Source organism: Neolamprologus brichardi, chromosome 6, assembly GCF_056152115.1.
Source record: "Neolamprologus brichardi isolate AB-2024 chromosome 6, ASM5615211v1, whole genome shotgun sequence".
Taxonomy (NCBI): domain Eukaryota; kingdom Metazoa; phylum Chordata; class Actinopteri; order Cichliformes; family Cichlidae; genus Neolamprologus; species Neolamprologus brichardi.
In genome coordinates, this window is record NC_142109.1 from 25,362,571 (window position 1) to 25,386,222 (window position 23,652).

General features: G+C 40.4%; 1 pseudogene; it reads right to left on the minus strand.

The window, feature by feature from the left end:
• Positions 1-102: 102 nt before the first annotated feature.
• Positions 103-18,595, minus strand: LOC148102558 (uncharacterized; annotated as a pseudogene).
• Between the last annotated feature and the right edge of the window lie 5,057 nt (positions 18,596-23,652).

Consider the following 23,652-nt stretch of genomic DNA (forward strand, 5'->3'; position numbering starts at 1 on the left):
TTTTGTGGCTACTCAGAAAATTACCTATGCTTTATTGTTTTCTTTTGGTGATTATATCACAGTGATTATATCGCATCTGCAGAAGCTTCTCAAACCTTCTATCAGATAGTCTGTACCTTTCAAAGAAAAGCACCAATCCACCTAAACTCAACAGCCATTCCACTGGTGCACTGGATGGAGTTGGAGTGTTGTATTTCATGTACATCCTTTTGAGATTTGGGAACAGATTCAGAATCTCAAGCTCATACACCGAGGGCTGGTTCTCAAATTCAAACAAGTCCATTTCGGCTGGGCTGGCTGGCCGTTGGGACACATAAACATTGTCAGTTGCAGGAGCAACTTTATGACACTCTGCTGTGAGAAGTTCCTTCATCCTTCCTTCTTCCTTCACATGCTCTCTCCAACACTCATCTCTCAGTCAAGGAAGTTTAAAATTGGGACAAGTGGCGGCTGTGAGAAGTCCTTCTTAGCTATCCAGAACAGCATCAGAACAAGTCTCGATGGCCTGTAACATACAATATGATGCAACTAAGAATAACATTAATTTACTATATAATTAGCTGTTGTAATTATTTTGTAGGTTTTACTGCCCTAAACCATCTTTTGTGCTCTCAATACTGTATGAGATTTAATTTTTGTTGAGGCTTCTGTTGATATTATGATTAATATTCATGATTAATGATGATCAATATCCCTGATATTTAACAAGGGGTGGATATTTAGTTTATTCTGTCTTATAATTGCACACGCAGCTTAAAACAAAGTGTAAGATCCACCATGAATGGTCTAATAAATTCAACAAATCCACTCAAAGCAATCTTACCTTTACAATGACATCTGGAAGGCTGGCTGTTATTCTAGAGAGGTCATCTTTCAGGGCAAGTGTCTTTGACATCATGCTTGTGAGTATTGGTAGTGAAGCTCCATAGGTCACTCATCCACTTGTAAGATGTCCAGATTTACTGTCAGGGACTTCATCACAGTGCAGTACTCTTTCTAGAATTTGTACTTCCTTTCGGTAAGGCACTTAATTCTCATTTTTACACACAGAGGATTAAGTTAATTCAAGGGAATTGTGATGATTCTGGCAATGGCCCCAAAAGGGAATTCCACCTTTTGGATGTGGGTACCATTAGCTTCCTGCAGCTGACTTCCTCCACCTGTTCAGAGGCTAATGTTGATTGACATGCTTTAGGCCAAAGAGCAGAGCATTTTGCAATGCTACTCCTATATACAGCCTTTTTGTCTGCATGGGAATTTAGATGTTTGTCAACTTGTTGAAATCAGATTTATTGTGTGCGATGAACATCTGTACTGTGGAGGGCGGCTAAACTGTGAATAACCAGATGAGGTTGAAAGAGCTTCTATGACATCAGTAAAAGTTGGTTCATCGTCATCACCTTTCCATAACTATAACTCACGAAGGTACACAGAAAAGACATGCATTATGCAGAAAAAGTAGAATTGGGCTGAAAGATCTATCGCTTTATCACCTATTCAGGTTGTAAATTGTGTTTTTAAAAAGTAACTAAGTTATTAATTACTTTTGAAAATAAGCAATCAGTAAAGTAACGGGATTACTTTTTTGGGGGAAGTAATTAGTTACTGATCACGTTTGTCAAGTAACTTGACCAACACTGATTAGCACTGAGGGAACACTGAATGACCTGGTGGGTTTTGTCCATAAAACTACTCATCTAAGATTACCACAAAGTAAAAGATCTTTCAGGAAAATTATGCAACATTTTAGGCACACTATACAAACATTACTGATGAGTGACTCATCAGTAATGTTTTCAGACCCCACGCCGTCTTTTGCTACTCAAGTTAAACATGATATATAAATCAATTAGATAACTTAAATTTAAAATGTCTTAAATGTTATTGTTTGGCTTTTTTCAGTGTTTTATTTATTCTTGAGTAAATCGGTTTGGCTGAGATTAAAGTTATAATTTTCACACAGCTGAATAAATGTCAAACAGAAAACAGATTAAACAGAAGTGTGAGATGGTAGAGAATTTATTCCAATGTCCTGTTATATTTTATATAGCAAGGAGCCGACAGCTGAGTTTATTACAGCGGTGACGCAAATCTGAAGGCTAGACCGTCCCATTTCACAGCCTCACACTTCCAGCCTTCTCGGTCTTCAGAGGACCTGGACTTTGCAGTCTACGTGGGCCAGGACCTCTGAATGCAGCCCCTGAATTGAGACAGAGCTGTAGTGACGGTCTAGCCTTTGAATATCAAGCCAAGAAAGAAATAAGTACTAAGTTTCCAAATACGCCGGTTTGTCCACTTGCAGGCCAAAGTGTCATGTTTGTTTTATTTTTGTGAAATGTATATTGTAAGATGTTTTAGTGTTGAAATATAATTTTATTGTACATTTATGTTCACCAGTTCTACATTATACCTGTGTATGTTAAAAGGAGTACAGTAAACATCTGTAAAGAAGAACTCTTGTGTCTCTCATGTATGTGTACAAACCAGCACAGGCATCTTTCTCACAGCCTCTGGCATGGATGAGGTACAAGAAAAAATAAATCCCGTGTGTAGCAAATTTCACTTCAACCCACAGAGGACAGTATGGTACTGAGTATTGATGCACTGCCATATTCCTTAAAGCTGCAATGAAAGAAAACATGTTTTAAATACAGAGATCCAAACTACAGGAAAAACCTTTAGACTTAAGCCATTGCAGTCAAGTCAAGAGGTTCTGCTGTGTTGTGGGTGGAATTTTAAATATATGGTTTGTGTTGATTATCCTCCTGGACAAGAAGGTTTAATGCACTTCAATGAATGAATAAGATGACCTTTATTAGTCCCACAGGTGGGAAATTTGTTTTGTTAGCAAAAGTGCAAAGTTATGTAGCAGAAATTAGAAAACACTGGAATGGAGTAGAATAAAATACTATGTACAATAGAATGAAATAGAATAGAAATGCTATATTCAACCGAGTATGATAATTACTTTTATCCTACGTTGAGGCACCTCTGTACTGGTCGTTGTGGTGACTTCCAAGATAACAATCCCAATCCATACAACACAAGGAATCACACAATTTATTGAGAATGATGTAAATCATATGCAATGATCTATGCAGTCAACAAATCATAATCTGTCTAAACAACTATGAAAGATATTGGCAATATCTTTTGCAGAATTGTTTTGGCTGTTTTCTCCAGACACACACAGGCCTGAACAGTATTCTGTTCAGGCCTTCCAGTAGAACTAGAAGTACAACTAGTAGAGATTTAAACACTCAGCGCCAAGACACAATAAAGCCATTATGCCAGATATACTCCATCTTAGCTTTGTGTGTGTGTGTGTGTGTGTGTGTGTGTGAGTGAGATCTGGAGAAAACAGCCAAAAAAAAGGTACAAGGCTTTTCATTAAAAACCTCAACTCTTATCTGAACTGACGTGGGGAAACAACAAATCTGCAGTTTGAAGCGCATTTTATAGCTGAGCTCCCACCTTGTGAGAGTAGTTCTTGGTTTTAAAAAAAAAAAACTCTTTGATGTAGACTGCATGTGAAAGCTGAAATTTTTTTTTTTTTTCTTAAATACCACCCAACTCTTCTCTTCTTGTCTGCTCTGTTATGATGGGCTAATTTTTATTATTTTAAGTACACACCCATGTTCATCTGGATCACATGATACATCTTATAATATCAGGACGACCTATGGCAGGGGCCGCATCCGACTCTTTAGTCCTTATACTGCGGCTCTGCGTGGTTTGGAAAAAATAAATTAAGTATTTAACTGAAGTGTCTGTTTTTTTTTTTTGTTTTTTTTTCTTAACTTGTAGTTCTAAATTAGATTATTGTAATCTTATAATATATAAATAGAATTTTTTTTTATTTGTATGGAGAAATGTAACAAAAGAAAAATATTTGAAGAAACTAGAATATTTAATGATGCCTGGGCAGAGAGGTGCCTATCAGTAAGCCTAATTTGTGGATTGTCGATGTTCGGATCCACAAAGTGAGTAGCTGTTCCCCACCATAAACTACGTTAAAAACAAACACTGCTCAGACCTCACAGACGACAGCTTACAGTCCTGCGTAAAGATAAAAGCCCCGATTTGCAGATGCTTTGCGCAGAGGTTTAGGGGCAAAAGTCCCATTGTAAACATACCACGGTAGACCTGACGATGTTTGCACGAACACGCTCAGCAGCATCTCTTTATTGACCACTTTTCTCACACGGTTGCTGTGCACACACATCTGGCTTTAGCTTTCAAGCTCACAGCCCGACAAATACAGACTTTAATCCGGCGAGATGTGATTGCAGATGCCACTCAGGTGCGTCCGCCTCCCCTGCAGGCCACGCCCCACCACACACAGTAACCAGGTAAAATGAATATTTATGCAGTTATTTTGCAAATATTTATGTTTAATTTTTTAGTAGCATAGTGCTTTTTTCCAAATATTTTTGAATTCAGGTCAAGGCTCCACTATAGCCTGGGAAAGCCCAAAGGAGATATAATGGTGATGGCTTACAACAATTTTTGTTTGATACATGGATAATTTAAGTGCAGCTTCTTAATTAAAAAGAGACTTTCGAAAAAAACAATATATACAGTGTTATTTTTATTTTTGATGTCAACAAGTATTTGCGGCTCCCGGTGTTTTCTTTTCCATAGAAACATGGTCCAAATGGCTCTTTAGGTGTTAAAGGTTGCTTATCTTTGACCTATAGTGATATCCACTGGGATGCAGTCCATGGAAACCAAACACTGTGTCTCCAAGGAGCGCAAGCAGAACACCACCTTCCTGTGGTACACCAGTGCCTACCCTTTGGACCCTAAAGTGGTCAATCTCAGTGTGATCAAGGTGTGCGCTTAGTCATCACAATGACAGATTATGTGCTTTTATTGTAGTATGTAGTAGTAAACAAGGGAATGTTGCGGTTACATGAAGGTTCACTCTCCCTGTTGAGGCAGAAAACCGACAGTTGCATATGAAAGTTTTATTGATGTTAGGGCAGGTGTTAGGAATTTCCCCAAATGTTTCATAGCCTTTAGTTTCACCACTCAGATTAACACTGTCCTTGGTGACATCTACTCATGGTGGTGCTTTCTTAGATAATGAAAGACAAAGCAAACTGTTCACAAACTGTCACAATGTGAACATTGCAAGACCTTAGCCTAAGGTCATTAGGTATCAACTGTCAGCTACAGATCCACAATGTATCAAACAAATCTCATGTTTTCTTTACTGTGCCCTAATTTATACATTTCTATAAATTTTGACATTGTTCTGCTCTAGTACTGTGCAGTTTGGGTTCTTTGTACTTGACTCTTCACAAATAGTTTAGTCTCTGGTGCTTTTTTAAAGATTTGTTTTCCTCTACGGTTATACCATTAATAGGTTGTATTATTAAAAATAAAAATGTTTCAGTTTTCTGCATTGGAAAAAAAGAGAGCCAAAACGAGTGCTACCTTTGCCTGTTATAAAGGTCGATTGGCTTAGCAGGCCTTCTTAAAAGGAACCCCGACTATTATGACAAGTTACTCTAAATATGTTACAAATTATCTCCACTACATAAAAACATACTTGAGAATAACTACAATTGTTTTGTTATTCATTAAATCTTTGTTGTTTAAAACCATTTTGGAGCTGTGGGAGCAGCCATGTTTTTTCGCACACAATGCATTCTGGGATGATGACATGTATTGGTTGTCGGCAGTATAGGCGCTTTCGTTCAGTTAACCTGTTTTGTTTTTTATAGTGTAGCGGTATTAATTAACTTGCCTATTAGTGACCTGGTTACAACTTGGTAGACCAGCACTATACCGGGAGGCTAACAAGTGCTGCCCAAAGAACATCTGGATTAAGGCATACGGCTTCAAAGTTTTTGTGCACTGGTGTTGCATGGAGAATCTGTAAAAATGACGATATCGTAATTTCACTGTATAATAAAAATTAGAATTCTATTAATGTTTTCATCATGCGGTTATGTGATCCCATGGATAGCTGCTGCCATAATATTGAGCTCTTTACAACAAACGCTCTCAGTCGCTGTTGCCATTGGCATGCAGTAGCTGCATAGACACCAGTAGTTTTCCCTCACTCTCGCGTCCTCGTGTGACGGGGGGGGGGGGGGGTAAAAAAAAAAAGGTAAAAACAAACAAAAAAACAAAAAAACCCCAAAATGCTAGGACACTGCTAGCACGGGGCGCCCACACAAACGCAAAGCAGGAGATGAAGCATAGCTGAATATGTTTCCAAACCAACTTCATTCTAAGCCAAAGACTAGAAAATATGGTGAAGCATATCTTCCCTTTGGCTTCACCTGCACAAGTGCCAAGGTAGGTCTCCCCTGCATAATTGGGTTTCAGTTCGTCGGGAGCACGCGTTGGGCTCTTCAAATCACGGACAAACAGTATCCCACATTCTTGATTTTTAGTTCACAAACACACATGCCAAAGCAACGTAATGACTAACTACTCCTGACATTTTGGAGATGTTAGCTCTTTATCCAATAAAGTTACAGTGGGATACAAATAATATCAGGCTGATCCTGCCATATGTTCCCTTGTCTAAATTACGGACAAACAGAATCCTACAGTTGTTTATGTTTTTAAACCCATTTTGCACAAAGAGGCATTTTTTGAAAATGTTCTCTGAGGTAAGATTATCTTAATTTATTCGAATATACGACACGTTTTAAACAATAACGTATAGCAGTTTTGAGTAAAAGTTCTAAACAGTATGATACGTCAAAATCAGATTAATAATGACCACTGTAACGACAGTATCATATTTTTACGCAAAATGGCACAAAGTGGACTGTTGGCATAAGGTCACTTTCCAAGTCTTCATGGCTGTGTTACTTCAGAGCTTTGACTAACCACATGTTTTACCATATTAAAAAATATATTAATGATATATTTCGATGGGCTGTAGCCTCCCTCATTTACTTTTAAAATTTTATGAAAAAGTTTCACACTCAGTGGTGAGTGATGTAGTTAAAATCATTTGTGCGGGATTTTGTCAGTCACAGTTTTTCGAAGCTTTTGTCTCCAGGCAGTGTTTTTCAGTTGTGGTAATGAAGCTAAAGTGGCTCAGTCCAGCAACATAACTGGTTTTCATTTTCATGCTGTTGGAGCCCTGTGACTTTAGTGCAGGCAAAGCTCACATAGAGGGATGATGCGAGTTTCAGGTTAAACTTAGTCAGTGTATCAGTTAGACCCATGCTCAGTCACGATGTTTATGTTTCTGTAGAACGATCTTCAAGACAAAGGTACATTCAGGAAATAATATAGTAATACGTGTTTAATCTGACGTAAGTCTTTCATAATTTCTATGTTTAACACCCAGTGGTGTTTGGATAGAGAGATGACATTGTGTAGATTAAAAGGACCTCTTTTCAAATATGGGAAGATTTTTTTTTTTTTTTTTTTTTTTTTTTGCCTGCCCCGTTTGGTTCTTTTGCCATCACAATTATTGTCTAAAAGCGAAGAAAGATGCCCAACGGATTTACTTTACCAAAGTGACCATCCCAGCCTTGATGTAATGGTCTATTTGATTCACCTTTTATTGTTTATTTTATTTATTTTTTTATTTTCACTTGCTAGATACGGGACAGACTTGAATGAGGAAAAGAAAAGGGAGAAAGGAAGAGGGGGAAAAAACAGCGGAGAAGAGGGACAGGGATAAAGGGCAAAAAAACAAAAACCAACTAAATAAGCAGACAAAAAAATACATATATCAATCACCTGGATCACCTGTTGAGAAAGAAAAAAGAAAACAAGCAGAAGAAAACGAGAGCAATACAATAAACAACATCACGATGATATATGGGAATATACCAGTAAATACTAAATATTAAACATTATTGTGCACCACGTAATATCGACTGCGCACAGTGTGCTTTGAGGTAGGAGCCAAAAAGGGTGTAGTTTGTGTGTGTGAGCACCCGTGTGTACACCTATGAGCATGGACGCGCTTGTTTTTAAAAGGTTCCTGCATTTAATGATCTGCTAGAGGGTGTGGGGAGCCACAGCCCTATCCTCCAGGGCATGAAGCAGGTATGGAGGAGATCAAGACTCCAGACATCCAGAGGCCCCCAGAACACAAGAGACCAAAGAAGACCAACAGAGTGGCAGCTGCGCCACTGTCCCAGAAGGAGCTGAGGAGAGTCCCAGATGAGGGGTCACTCACCAGCCGCGGAGCAGAAGCCAGGGGGGGTTGCAGTGACATGCCCGTGAGCTCCGCCGCCAGCCAGCTGTGCCAGAGTGACCGAGGCCGAGGCCGAGGGCACCCCACCCCCGAAGTGGCCCGAGTGAACCCCAGGCTCTAGGCCCCGATAAGCAGCCACCAAGGAGTGAGCCGGTGTGTACCTGGACGCCCATCCCCGGACACAAAGAACCACCAACACACCGATGTCTGAGGGCGTCTGCCACTGGTAGGGGAAGTGGTGGGGGAGATAGGCTCCAAGATACCTTGGAGGACCTGGGATGTCCCCAGAGAGGTGGCGTCTGATACCCGACCTGACATATGGACACAGACAAACAGGCACACACAGATACAAACATCCATTCCCACCCTCATGCTCTCATATACAATTAATCAACACTCACCCAACGTGGAGACAGACATAGAGAGACACTGTACACACAATCACACTCCCCAAGCGTACTCTAAGCCCCGGGTCTAGGTACCCTTGCCCCTGGAGGGGGAAACTGCACCCAGACCCAGGTGGTGTTACCCTTTTCCCTGCGGTGGGGAGAAGCAGACCGCCCGACTCCGCAGCAAAAGGGAGGCCCCACATTCCAGACCCCAGTCGGACGGCCAACTCCAAACCTCCCTCCGCCCGCTCATATGTAGTGTTGATGCATGTGTGTGCATTTAAAACCCAGGAGGGCATGGAGCTACCTGCCAGAGAGCAGCAGGTAAGCGCATAGCCCCTCCTGCTAGCCCTCAATGTCTACGTGTATTTAAAATTGAGAGGCGGCAACGACGCCAGGGGTGAGGTGTACACCCTGATGGTCTTTTGGAGTCCGTGTACCGTGCCCACCCCCAAGATCCTATATGTATGTGTTATAAGACTGTGAATAATGTGAATGTCTAAGTTGTGAGATAAAACTGAGGCACAGGCAGCCAGAAGGGGACAGAGAGGGGGATGCCTCCCCTGCACCCTGGTGACACACCTTTACCCCAAGGCCCTGCATGTGTGGGTGATTGTGGTGGAGCGGGAAGAGGGAGGCAGCTGGAGATGGGGAGGGAAGGAAGGGAGGGGCAAGTGACCCCTCCCTGGGGCCAGCTCCCTTGCTGACCCCAGTAGGCAACCCCATACTCTGCAACCCACCAGGGAAAGGGGGCCCAGGCCCATCCGGACCGGGGCCCAGAACAGCAATGCCGACCGGCCCCACAGAGCCCGGGAGAGCCCACCCGACCCCACCACAGAGAAAACTGCACCCACCCCGTCATCCACTCATCTTCCAGACTACACAAGACAATACACGCCCAGGCTGAGTTCTTCCTCCACTTCTCCTGTATCTCCCCCTCCTGCAGAGTGAGTTCCTGAAGAGAGAAGAGCTCCTGCAAGGTGTAACAACCTCCCCCACCTGTTGAAGAGCCGCCCAGGTGGCTCAATGCACTGGCGGCACCGTGAACCAGGGCTGGGCCCCCATACACCCACCCACCCACAACCCCAGCAACACACCAATCAGGACCCAAGCCCCCGAGGCCCGGCCAGGGCCCCAGCCCAGAGACGGAGCGCCCCCAGAACCTCACGCCCGTCCCGGACCCACCCAGGGGCAGCCAGGCTACCAGGTCAATAACCCACGTCCGTCAGCACAGACCCTTCCCTAGCCCCGCTGCACGCAGCCACGAGGAAACCGTCACCTAAGAGCCAACAGAGCCCTTAATAGGCCATGACCGCTACCCCAGGTTGAGCCCACCAAGGAAGATGCTCCTGGGGAATCCCCCCGACGTCCTGACCATGTCCCTACCCCCACACCAATCACAACAGCGAAGGTGGGACTAAACTATGACCCCCCCACCCCCACTAGGTGATGGAGCTGATCAAAGGAGCCCAGAGCAATTGATCTGATGTGGTGGCAGAGGCTGTATCAAGACTAATGTAACTTAATAGATCATTTCTATATTGGTTAGAATTAAGATTATTTTTATTTTTCCAGTTCATGAGGACTGTTTTCTTGGCTATGCATAGGGCAGTGAAAACCATATGGGCTATATTCTTTTCTGTAGTGACATTATCTAAGCTGCCCAACAAACACACTAAAGGGGAAGTTGGAATGTTACATTTCTGACACTTCGATAAGTCTTCACATATCTCGCGCCAGAACTTCTGAACTGGTGGACAGAACCAGAGAGCGTGGATATAATTGTCCGGTGAATTGGTTTGGCAGTGTGAGCAGTTGCTGGTAGACGTATAGCCCATCTTGAACATCCAATGACCTGTATAGTGCACTCTATGTAGTATTTTGTATTGAATTAATTGAAGACTGGGATTTCTAATTAGATGAAAGGTTTTTAAGCAAATCTGAGACCAGAAGTTTTGTTCTAAGTTAACTGATAAATCCGCTTCCCATTTTGCAATAGGAAGTGATATTGATTCATCTGTTTTAGAAAGTATTCTGTATTTTTGGATAGTAATTTGGGGGTTTTAAGAAATTGAACCAGACTTGGTGGTGTTTGTAGTTCAACTTGACCCGGTTTAAATTTCTTTTTTTACTATGGATTTAATTTGTTGATATTCTAAAAATCTTTTCTTGTTGATCCCATATTGTGTAACTAGTCTGTCAAATGAAATAAATTCTGTTCCTTCTAGTATATGTTCTAAATATTTGATTCCTTTACCACTCCAATCTGGAAAGTTTATCATATTATTTTTTTGTAATATGTCAGGGTTGTTCCAGATAGGTGTATGTTTGCACGGGATTAATGAAGACAATTTTAGAAACTCCCACCATGCTGTCAGAGAAGAGCTGATGCTGATGCTTTTGAAGCATTCATGTCATTGGATGTTTGAGCTGATAAATGGTAGGTCTGAAATCTCTAGATTATTGCAAAGTGCTTGTTCTACATCTAGCCAAGATTCATCTAAGAGGGTATGTTTTAGCCATCCTGAGATAAACTGGGATAAAGTCTGTTGGCTAAGAAGTAGTGCTGAAAGTTAGGTAGTTCTAATCCTCCTTTATCCTTGGTCTTTTGTAGTGTTTTTAAGCTTATACATGGGGGTTTATTTTTCCAAAGGAATTTGAACATATATGAATCTAGAGATCTGAACCAATCTTGTGGCGGTTTAGTTGGGATCATTGAGAATAAATAATTTCTTTTTGGTAAGACCATAATTTTTATAGCAGCAACCCTTCCCATAAGTGATATGGGTAGACATTTCCACCTAACCAGATCACCTACTTTCTTTAAAAGTGGGATATGGTTTAATTTAGTTAGATCTGCAAGCTTGGGAGAAACATTAATACCTAAATATTTTATATTTCCCGATTGCAGTGGTGTCGAAGAGGAATTATGGAAGGAGCAATTAATCGGAAGGACTGTAGATTTTGACCAGTTAATTGAGTATTCTGATATTTTTTGCAAAAGAGTTTATCAATTCAATCACCCCAGAGATATTGGTTTGTGAGTTTTGGAGAAAGAGTAACACATCATCTGCATAAAGGCTGATTTTATGTTCCACGTTCTTGCATTTTATGCCCTTAATTACTGAATTCTGTCTAATTGCTGCTGCTAGTGGTTCAATAAAAATTGCAAACAGTGAAGGGGAGAGTGGGCATCCCTGCCTGGTGCCCCTCAGGAGACAGAAGCTGGAGGATGTCTGGTCATTTGTTCTGACACAAGCTGTTGGGGAATTATATAATATTTTTTAACCAGTTAATGAAAGAGGATCCAAAACCAAATTTGTGTAAAGTTGCAAATAGAAATTTCCAGTTAACTCTGTCAAATGCTTTTTCTGCATCTAAAGAAAATATTGTAGTTTCAAGGTTTTTGCTGTATGAGTAGTCTATCAAATTAAGTAATCTACGTGTATTTGTTGATGAGTGTCTACCTTTTATGAAACCAGTTTGATCAGGATGAATTAAGAGGGGGGTTATTTTCTCTAGTCTCTTTGAGAGAGCTTTGCAGATTATTTTAAGGTCTACATTTATAAGGGATATTGGACAATAGCTTGAGGGATATACAGGGTCTTTGCCTGGTTTTAGCAGGAGATTAATGTTTGCAGAATTCATATTTGATGGAAGTCTGCCCTTTTCTTTGATTTCCAACAACGTTCTGTAAAAAACTGGTGCTGAATTCTTTGTAGAATTCTGCAGGAAAGCCGTTTGGACCTGGAGCCTTATTGTTGGCTTATCAGGGCTTCCTGGAGTTCACCTGATGTCAGTGGCGAATCCAGTGCTTGAGTGTCTAATAATTTTGGAAGAGAACTGATCAATTTCCTTTTTAGATGGGTTTATTTGTGATGAATACAACGTTTTATAGAAATCCCTGAAAATGTTGTTTATTTGTTTCGGTTCCTATATTGTGCTCCCAGATGAATCTTGAACAGCACATATAGTTGTTTTTTATTTATTTATTTTTAGCTGGTTTGCTAGAAATTGACCGGATTTATTACCATGATCATAATTTTGTAAGCGTAGTCTTTGTACTAAGAATTTTTTTTAATTTTTTTTATCAATTATCTCATTTAATTCTAGTTTTGTTTTGCGTATTTTGTTCAATGTTTCCTGATCTTGGTGGGACGCAGTAAGGATGTTGGGGGAAACAGGAACTCCACAGGACCAGTCTTTTGTCTCTTCGAGGACTCTGGGAAGTAGCAAGGGAGTGTGAACCTTAAGGTGTGAAACAGCTGTGTACTGCCTTTTGTTCCTGGAGAAGGTATTTAATTGAGAGCCATGCTAGGCTCAGTGAGACTCTGCTGACCCTGCCCCGTGGTCATGCAGGCTCTCCATCAAGCTTGGTTGTATGTTCTTTGTGTGCTTTGATTAAAGAATGTTAGCTACCGCTCACCGCTCGTCTGCAGGCTTTATTTAAGTGGAAAACTTCCACAACAACACATACTGGTCCAACTCCACAAAGCACACCCCCAACCTTAACAACTGCATACCTGAATCAAGTGAAATGCAACAGTTTGCAAAATACCTAATTCGCAAAGACCTAGTCAGCACAGGTCTTTTGCAATTTGATGACAAACCTGAAAACTATTGGGCATGAAAAACCTCATTCATCAGCGCAACCAAAGACCTAAATTTGTCTCCAAGAGAGGAAGTAGACTTGCTAACAAAATGGTTGGGTCCAACATCATCCAAACAGGCTAAGCACATTCGTGCTGTACACATCCTCAATCCTGCTGCAGGTGCCAAGATGGTCTGGCAACGCCTTGAAGAGTGCTACGGCTCACCTGAGGCTGTTGAGGACGTACTCTTACAAAAGGTAGAGGACTTCCCCAAACTCACAAATAAAGACAATGTTAAGCTGCAGGAACTTAGTGACATCTTATTGGAGCTACAGTGTGCTAAACAAGATGGCGCGCTCCCAGCACTTGCTTACCTGGACACAGCTAGAGGAGTCAGGCAAATAGTGGAAAAACTTCCCTTAAACCTACAGGAAAAGTGGACAACTGTAGGAACACAGTACAAGGAGACTCATAGTGTGTCATTTCCTCCTTTCTCAGTTTTCACACAATTTGTCCAGCGGCAAGCGAAAATGAGGAATGACCCAAGCTTTGCTATGCCCAAGGCCTTTCTCCCACAGAAAAACTGAGATCATATAGTCGCAAACCTACTGTGTCAGCACACAAAATGGACATCACGGCAGAGCCGGTCCAGAGAAATCTCAGTCCAAAGAAAATGGAGTGCCCAATCCACAAAAAACCACATCCACTCAAAAAGTGTAAGCTTTTTAGAGACAAAACTATTGAATATAGACAAGCTTATCTCAAAGAGCACCACATATGCTACAGATGCTGTGGGTCTGTCCAACACATTGCAAAAAACTGTAAAGCAGTGGTTAAGTGTATTGAGTGTGACAGCCTTAAACACTTATCTGCAATGCATCCTGGTCCTACTCCTGCCCCTAAGAGTACTACATCAGGAAACAACGACAATAAAGAACAAACTGAGAGCTCACCTTCAGTCGAGTCGAAGTGCACAGAGGTATGTGGCCAAGGTGATAGCCCACGTTCATGTTCTAAGATCAGTTTAGTCAAAGTGTATCCCGCAGGCCAAAAAGAGAGAGCTATAAAAATGTATGTAGTAATAGATGATCAGTCCAACAGGTCACTGGTTAAGTCAGAGTTTTTCAGCCTTTTCAAAATCAATGCCAAACCCACTCCATACACCTTAAAGACTTGTTCTGGCAGAGAACAAACCTCAGGTAGGAGAGCTGTAAACTTCTTCCTCGAGTCCTTGGATGGAGAAGTCAACATCCAGCTACCCCCTTTAATTGAATGTGACTCTGTTCCAGACAATTGATCTGAAATACCCTCTCCAGAGATTGCCCAACATCACTCACATCTTCTTCCAGTCGCAGATAACATCCCACCTGTCGATCACCATGCCCCAATCCTTTTGCTCCTAGGAAGGGACGTCATCAGGGTCCATAAGGTACATGAGCAAATCAACGGACCCAATGATGCACCATACGCCCAAAGGCTAGACCTGGGTTGGGTTATTGTCGGGGAGGTGTGTCTAGGAAAAGAGCACAATCAGTCAGAGGTCAATGTCTACAAAACACACACCTTAGATAATGGATGTGCATCCTATTTTGAGCCTTGCCCAAACACAATTCACGTTAAAGAGAATTATGGGGTCACCATGAATGCTACCTGCATCATAGACAATTTGGGACACTGTGTTTGTTAGATCTGAAGGTGATAACAAACAAGTCATGTCTATCGACAACAAAGCATTCCTGACAATGAAGGACAATGAAGTTTATCAAAACCAAGAGAACAGCTGGGTTGCACCTTTACCCTTTCACTCACCGAGAAGAAGGCTCCCAGACAACAGAGAACAAGCCCTAAAACGCCTCTGCTCTCTCCAAAAGACTTTGGAAAAGACACCAGAAATGAAAGATCACTACATCCAATCCATGCAGAAAGCGTTGGATAACAATCCAGCTGACCAGGCCACTCGGTTCATTCCAGCAGCAGACCTGCAAAACAGTACCTGGTTCTCAGGTTCACCCTTTCTGTACTCTGACACACACACACAGAACCACACACTGGTCCTTTCACGCTCATCGAACCTGAAAAAGACAGAGAGATACGTCCGGACATAAAAGTAATGAAAACTACTGTAGCAGAGCCACAGTTAGGTTCTGACGGTTTCAAAAAGTACTCAAACTGGATCACACTTTGCAGAGTCATAGCCAGACTCATTCATGTAGTTACATCCTTTGCACAAAAGACAAGTGGACAAAGGGGATGGAAAAGTTTCAGTGACACACCAAACGTCCAAGAACTCACCCGAGCCAAGGTAGTTATCATTCAAGCTGTCCAACAAGAAGCTTACAAAGGGACGCTTGAAAACATTAAAGAAGGAGATGTGGTCCTGCTAAAGGACTCCTAAGCCAGCAGGAACGAATGGCCCATGGGACTAATAGTAAAAACATTCCCCAGCAGCGACAAGAAGGTCCGAAAAGTGGAAGTGCGGACTGTAAAAGATGGGACTGTTAAAATGTTTCTCAGACCAGTTTCAGAGATTGTTGTTTTGCTTGCAGAGACTGAATGAATATTCTTCAATGTTAAATGATGTTTGAATATGTTGTATTGATGTTTATTGTGATATAATGCGTGTATATCAAGCGGGGAGTGTCATGCCTTTTGGTCAAAAGTGAGTAGTTAGTGCATAGTCTGATTAAGTTACATAAGCAAAGTGATAAATAAGTTCAAAGTTATATTATAAGTAATTCATGCTAAAAACAGTTAAAATGTCTGGGTTCGAAATTTGCTCAGAGTGAGACATCGTCATCACAAGCGATCTTTGTATTGTATGTGTGGAAATGGGAGCGAGGGAGCGCTCTGATCATTTGCATATCTTTGACGTATTTTTTCCTTGATGCTGTGAAAAGTGCTTCGGCAGTATTAAAATAGTGAATAAGTTCATGTACACGCGTGTACCTTGGGAAACGTTCGTCTTTGTGAGCATTAATGTGTTCAGAAATAACTTTTATATGTGTTTACCTGGAGTTAACTGTGATGCTAATGTAACGCACGTGTTAAGCTAGGCTAATCTTTAAGTTTGTCATTAAGATGTGTATTAGCTAGCAATTTATCTTCACTTTCTGTATATTTCAGTTACAAATAAGAAATAGCAAGGAGAAGCTTTGAGAGAGGATAAGGCTTTAAAGGATCTTCATTAAAAGCAAGAAAAGCAAGCCTTGTGTGGAAGATCTCGTCTATTTTGTTCGCTAGCTGTCTAGCTTCACATGGTCACGTGTAGTGAGGGCAGCATAGTGCATACAATGTAAATTAAGCAGAAAAATGTTGTATTAAATTTTTTTTATACATTTTATATTCCACAATAAAAACAATTACTGTTTGAATGTTCTCTTTGTGACATTGATTCATTTTACACAGAAAAAAAGTTAAATTAATTTGATTTTCTCTTATCATTCAGTCATTATTTATAAAGTTTAAATGCAAAATTATTGAATCCAGTTTGAGTTTTACATAAAAACGAAAACATTTAATTTCTTTGTAATGGATATTTTAGTAATTTTTTACTAAACCTCTGCCAGCTTGTTAGTAAATTCAAAGTAATTTTTCTCAGAGATTAATTTCAAATGAATTTATTTTTTGTTACAATTAGGCAATTTTAACCTTCAATTTGAGATTTTGTCCCTAAATCCAAAACTAATTTACAATTGAATTTTATCTACTTTTGTTTTTTGTTGAAATTTAATAAACATTTTATATATATTTTACATAAATAGCTTGAAATTAAAATCTACTCAAGTAAATTAAGTGTCACTTTGTTGCCATAGGTTTTTAACCTCTAGTCACAGTTTTTACAGTGTGTTAGGAATTTCCCCAAACGTTTCATGGCCTTCAGTTTTACCACTCAGGTTAACTGAGTGGTGAAACTCAGCCGCATGCAGCCGGCTGTAGCTTTTCAGCTCACAGCCCGACACATACTAAAACAACAACAGCATAGATAGCACAGACGTTAAGGTGGCGAGGCGTGATCCTCCTCCACTGCAGCGGCGCTGCAGACGACGCCCCGCCGCACACATTAACCAGGTAAAATACATATTTAGGCAGAATTCTGCAAATATCTATTTTTCCTTTTTAGTGCTTTTTTCCAATTATTTTTTAAAAGCCAGGCCAAGGCTCCAAAAGCCCAAAGGCAATATAAGGGTGGCGGCTCACAACAGGTTTTGTTCTACATGGATCATTTTAGTTCAGCTGGGTGTCTTTCCTTTTGTTATATTTCTTTAATAGTTCAAAATGTGTTAATTACATAAATAAATTGTAATTTTCTCTGTAGCACTTCAAGGATTTCATAAGCAACACACCTTAGTTATTCACACAAAGCATAAAAGTAAAAAAAAAAAAAAAAAAAAAAGCAACATATACAGTGTTATCTTCATTTTAGATGTCAAAAAGTATATTTGCGGCTCCCAGTGTTTTCTTTTGCTTGGAAACCGGGTCCAAATGGCTCTTTGGGTGTTAAAGGTTGCTGACCCTGCCAAAAAATCCAAGGCTTAACCCTATATACCATGGTATATAGGGTTAAGCCTTAGATTTTTGGCATAGTTGATGGAAGCTACTTTTTACCACAGTAGACACCTGTTTATCCAGTTTGAAGGAACTATCCATAAAAACTCCAAGATTACTAACAGCATCAGTGAGGTGAATAGCAACCTCACTAATTATCCATAACTGTAAATTTGCAATTCTGTATATATCTTTACATAAACATCTTAATATTACATACTCTGTATATATTATCACTGTGACAGTGTTGCAACTACTTGCACTTTAAATTCTTATTACACCCACACATAAGCTACAAGTGCTACAAAGCACTTGTTTTACCTATTTATTACTTTGCTTTTAGTTAGACTTTCATTGCTCTGTGTAACCATTTGTGTTGTGCTGTGTACATGACAATAAACTTCTTGAACCTTGAGATAAGCTTATCTCTGCAACATTTTTGTGTGTGCCTGCAACTTGTAAAATTAGTTCGAGGAAGGGAAGGTTATTCCTGGAAAGGGCTGAATGCAACATGTGCATTTAAATCCCTGTAAAAAAACAAACAAAAAAACCCTGCACTTTTCTAGTTTTGCTCTATGCTTTTATTATGCATTCTTCCTTTTTTCTCCCCTGTTCCTTTTTCTTTATTTTTTCTTTCCCGTCCTGCCTTTCAGTTTGGACATTGACATACTGCACATGTACTATAATAACAGAAGTGCCACGAATTTGAAATATGTTGGTGATGTATGCTGCGCCGGTGGCGGAGCAATCGTGGCTGCGAGCCGAGCCGCCAGATTCTCAATCCTCTGCATCTGGCGCTCGATACACTCCTGGAGTTCTTCATGCTGGCAGCACGACACTACTCCCTCCTGCTCCCTCTGTGCAGCTGCCAGCTCAGTCACCATTCGGGCTAGCTCCTTCCCAGGCTGCCCTGGTCCTGGGTCTGCCGTGCCCCACTTCTGGGTTTTGACACCACTGTAACAATACCACGGCACACCCAACTATATGGTAACACTTTTCACACACACTTTATTCTTACAGTAGCTGTTTTACAATCGGCTGCAGCTTTGCAGCTTGCAGCCGCGCACATCACCAACAACAACAACTGCAGCAGGACCCAATTCAGACTTTAAGCCGGTGTTGTGCCAAAGTAGTTACCCCCGTCAAAAATTGTTTCCCCATTCACGGGAGCGCGCAAAGTAGGAGGAGCCACTTGCCCAGCTCCGTTCTGTACGCTACTTGTCACTGATCTGCAGTCGACGCAATAAAGAGTAAAAGCTGGAAAACAGCAGACTCGATGAATTTAATATTAGTTTCGTGACATTGTAATGTGCCGCGTGGAAGACAATTTACCTAAAACTGTACACTGAAATAACCTGCTGGGAATACTTTGTCTAGAAAAAGACTTTGATACTATAATACTGTAAAACCAGACGCGATCATGGAAACACGTCGCTCTCCAGGGAATTTACACTCGGTTTACACTTTGTAGCGAAGCTATCACGAATGAGTTTATTTGCAAAATCAATCACAGTATAACCAATAAGTACAGTAACTTTGGAGACGATGTCATATTCACAGCAAAAGTTATGGAGGGATACAAAATTTATCAGGCTGTGTGGCATCGGCTGCCAAAATGTGTGCCCCCCCCCATCTGTAATCCATATTGGCTTTGCTATCACAAAGGGTATATTTGTCAAATAAGTCACAGTATAACCAATAAGTACAGTAACTTTGGAGAGGATTTCTTCTTCACAGCAAAAGTTATGGAGGGATACAGATTTTATCAGGCTGTGTGGCATCGGCTGCCAAAATGTGTGCCCCCCCCCCCCAATCTATAATGATGCACATTAGCAGAGTTTTTCTTTGTAAATAAATAAAATTTAAAACAACATTTAAATATATATATTTATCGTCTTTGTAAGTAACAGGGCTTTTCAAAATTTTGCAAGTTATTTTTGGCCAACCTTTCGTAGGCCTACTCGACTCCGACATTGTCAAATTTTTCCAAAATCTCCGGTCACGTGGGTTTTCCTCATCAATTATGCAAATTAGCTCACATTGTGCCCACGAACCGAAAACCAGAGTGCCTCTGAGATTACTTTACTTTACAATTTGTTTTCGAAAATAACAAACACCACAAGAGGATGGAACCAGACGAGTACAAGATTTTGGTTGCATATAAACTGAAAGGCGAGTATCCAGCGCTTTTCACGAAGAAAGAGAAATTTCTTCTCCGAAGAAAAGCTGCTATTTACGACATTGAAGGTAATAACAGCAACTTCGTAGCGTTTATAAATGTCATCAATACATATATATTAACACATATACAATGGCATAATGTCTAGTCTTAATTTGCACTAACCGATTTAATTAGCTTGACCTTTCTTTGAGCTAGTTAACCCCGGTTAATAGGCACATGGGCGTTTATTAAAGTAAAAGTTTTAAGGTTTGCTATTAAGTAGACAGCGTTAACTAAGAACTGTTTTTGTCCTTTTATAGCTTAACTACAATATATTACGTCGTAATTACTTTTGGAGTGGTATGTGCCACACCCTTTTACGCAGGTGTACCCACTGTTATGTCTTTATGTCTTTAAATTACATATGTGGAAAATTACTGACAGCAGGAAATTTGGAATTAAACTACTTTGAATTGATATTTGTATTGAAAATAAATCCATGATATCTGAAGGCCATTAGTCATAATGACTTTACACATCCATCACTTTTTTTAGTATCAGTAATACAGTCTTGTGTGTGGCATAATCTTTTTGGTTTCTGAAGTAGTCATACTGTCATAAATATAGAGAACCAGTCCAATAGTCACCCCCAAATTATATCACATACATAATTGATTCATTACATTCAAGATGTATTGTCATGACTTTTACCACATATAGACCTGTCGTGGTTTAAACAGCTATAATTAACATTTCTATTTTCTTGTTTATGTTTAGGGGAGCAGCTGTTTTACTGGCGCTACAAAGGCACAGACAAAACCATAAAGACAACGGCAGTCTGTGGGGCTGATGAGGCAAACGCAATTTTTTCAGATTTTCATGCCAGTCCTACTGGGGCCCATTGCGGGCAAACAAAAACAAGAGAAGCCATTTCAAAGCGGTTCTACTGGCCAGGGATGTCAGTGGACATCAATAATTGGGTGGGTACTCTAAAACAAACTCTATGTAATTCGACTACAGCTAACTTATTTTAAGAGGAACACAGCAATGTTTCTGTAGCTCTCAAAATAAGTTATGTAAACCTTGATCCTCAACTCTTGTGTTTCTTATTGAATTGCTTTTATTTTTGATTAGGTTTCCCAGTGTGCACTTTGCCAGGCAAGTGCTGCAACGATTAAAAAACCAGCAGAATACATTCCGATAAAGGTTAGTCATCGACCATAGCAAATAATCACATTTAATCACACAATGTTTTCATTGCTTAGAAACCTACTGATTATATACTTGAAAAAATTATAACAGTAGACTAGCATTCTGTGTAATTTCAGTATTATTAACTTAATTATGATTTTCTTTTTAAGGTCTCTCAGCCATTTGAACTGGTTGGGATGGACCTTATTGGAAAACTTACTGAAACCAACAATGGACATCAATACATATGTGTTTTTATTGATTATTTTACAAAATGGCCACAAGCATACCCTTTAAAGTCAAAATCAGCCGGGGAAGTGACAAACTGTCTCATAAAATTTGTCCACCAGTTCGAAGCCCCGAAAAGGATTCTTACTGACCAAGGCAAAGAATTTGTCAATTCTGTAAGTACTTTAGTCTTTTGCAAAAATATGTGAACTCATATTTGAATAATTTTTTTAAAAAGGTTAATTTTCTGGTCTTTATAAATCTGTTTTTGAGATATTAGTATGACAGCTGTTTATTTAAATTCTTATTTTAATGTGCTTATAGCCAGTGTATATAACTTTCTTTTGCAGCTCAACAAAAGGGTTTGCGGATTGTTAAAAATTAAAAGAAGCCTCTGCTCCCCCTATCACCCACAAACAAATGGGCTGGTGGAGAAAATGAATGGCACCATCCAGAGGTAAATTCTTGGAGTACATGTTATACATTTATGGGGGTTCCCTTCAAACAAAACATTAATGCATGACATTAAACTATTAAAAAATGTAAATGATCTTTCATATGACTGTCTTCTATGTGCTTTCATTGTCAGAGCCCTGTGTAAAGTCGTTGGCGACCAACCAGAAATGTGGGATGAGTATCTGGATGCTGTAATGTTTGGACTCAGAACTAAAAAACAAGTGACCACCAAATACTCACCTTATTACCTAATGTTTGGCAGAGAGGCTCGCTATCCTTCCGAAATCCCAGAATAGTTCATGGTATGTCTTTTTGTCTGTGACAAACTACACGGAAATCCCACACAACAATACTTTTTTAGTTTTTGAGGCGCAGGCAGATCAGTTTCAATGGATGCTATGTCACCGCCATAAAAGCACTACACCACTGAATATTTTTATGGATTGTTCCACCCCTCAATAACAGTTTTCTTCATGTCCAATCAATCCTAAGATACACTGAAGCTTTGCCAGAAATACATTGTGTCTTAAAAACTTACCAAAGACACTAAATGTAAATTTTTACTGTATTTCTCAGTTCTTTTATGTATTATCTGTGTATCTTACACAAATTATAGTAATGATAGGCATGTCTTTTGATTCAAAGGTTGATGAGAGTGTGGAAGACATTGTGGGGCAGGAGGAGCTGTCGGAAGACATTCAAAAGCATCAAAAGCTGTTGGAACTGGTGAAGGACAATGTGGTCAAAGCTCAGGAAAAAACAAAGGGCAAAATAAAAATGATGAAGAGAGATGTTGTCTTCAAAGTTGGTGACAAAGTTTTAAGAGCTAACATAAGAAGCCAGCAGAGGAAAGGGGGGAAACTTGAAGCAAACTTTTTAGGCCCTTACATTATTACAGCAATCCAAGGTAAAAGTGCAGATCTTCAGGATTCCAATGGGACAATCATTCCAAAAGTAAATATTGACCAGCTAAAGTTAAGCAAAGACAGCATGCCAAGAGTGCCACACCGGGGTTTAAAGAAAACAGCAGCCACATTACTAACAGCACAACCAGGTCCAGCAGCACCACAAGCTGCAGCAGCACCAGCATCTGCTCTAGCTTCACAGGCTACAGCAGCACCAGTGGCGGTAGCACCACCACCTCCTCCTAGAGCTACACAGGCTACAGCACCAATGGCATCACTTACATCACTACCAGTTCAAACACAACATCCATCTCCAGTTCCACAAGGTATAGCAATAACGGTATCAGAACCAGAGTCAGGAGCAACAGCACAGAAAAAGAACGAACCACCAGAACCAGCCACAAGTGCTACAGCACCAGAACACGCTACAGCTCTACAAACCGAATCCAAAACAGCAGCAGACCCAGCCTCAAAGACCATAACAGCAGACCAGGCCTCACAGACCACAACAGCAGACCCGACCACAACAGCAGACCTGACCACAACAGCAGACCCAGCCTCAAAGACCACAACAGCAGACCCAGCCTCACAGACCACAACAGCAGACCCAGCCTCAAAGACCACACCAGCAGACCCAGCCTCACAGACCACACCAGCAGACCCAGCCTCACAGACGACAACGGCAGACCCGACCACAACAGCAGACCCATCCTCACAGACCACAGCTCCAAATGCTACAACCACACAAGCCTCAGCTCCACAGATTACAGCCCAGCAATCTACAGCACAAACCACAGAACCAACAGTTGCAGAGAAATGTAAATAAATATAATATTTTTTTATTTTTTCAAAAAGGACTTTTGTTCCTATGACAGTGTTTGTTTCAGTACTCTGTAGATCATGGCATAGCAAATTTTACACCTTTAAAAAGATTTTTTTAGGTATATTTCCTAACAGAATATTTAAATTTAACAATATGTTAATGCTTTAAAAAAAAAAC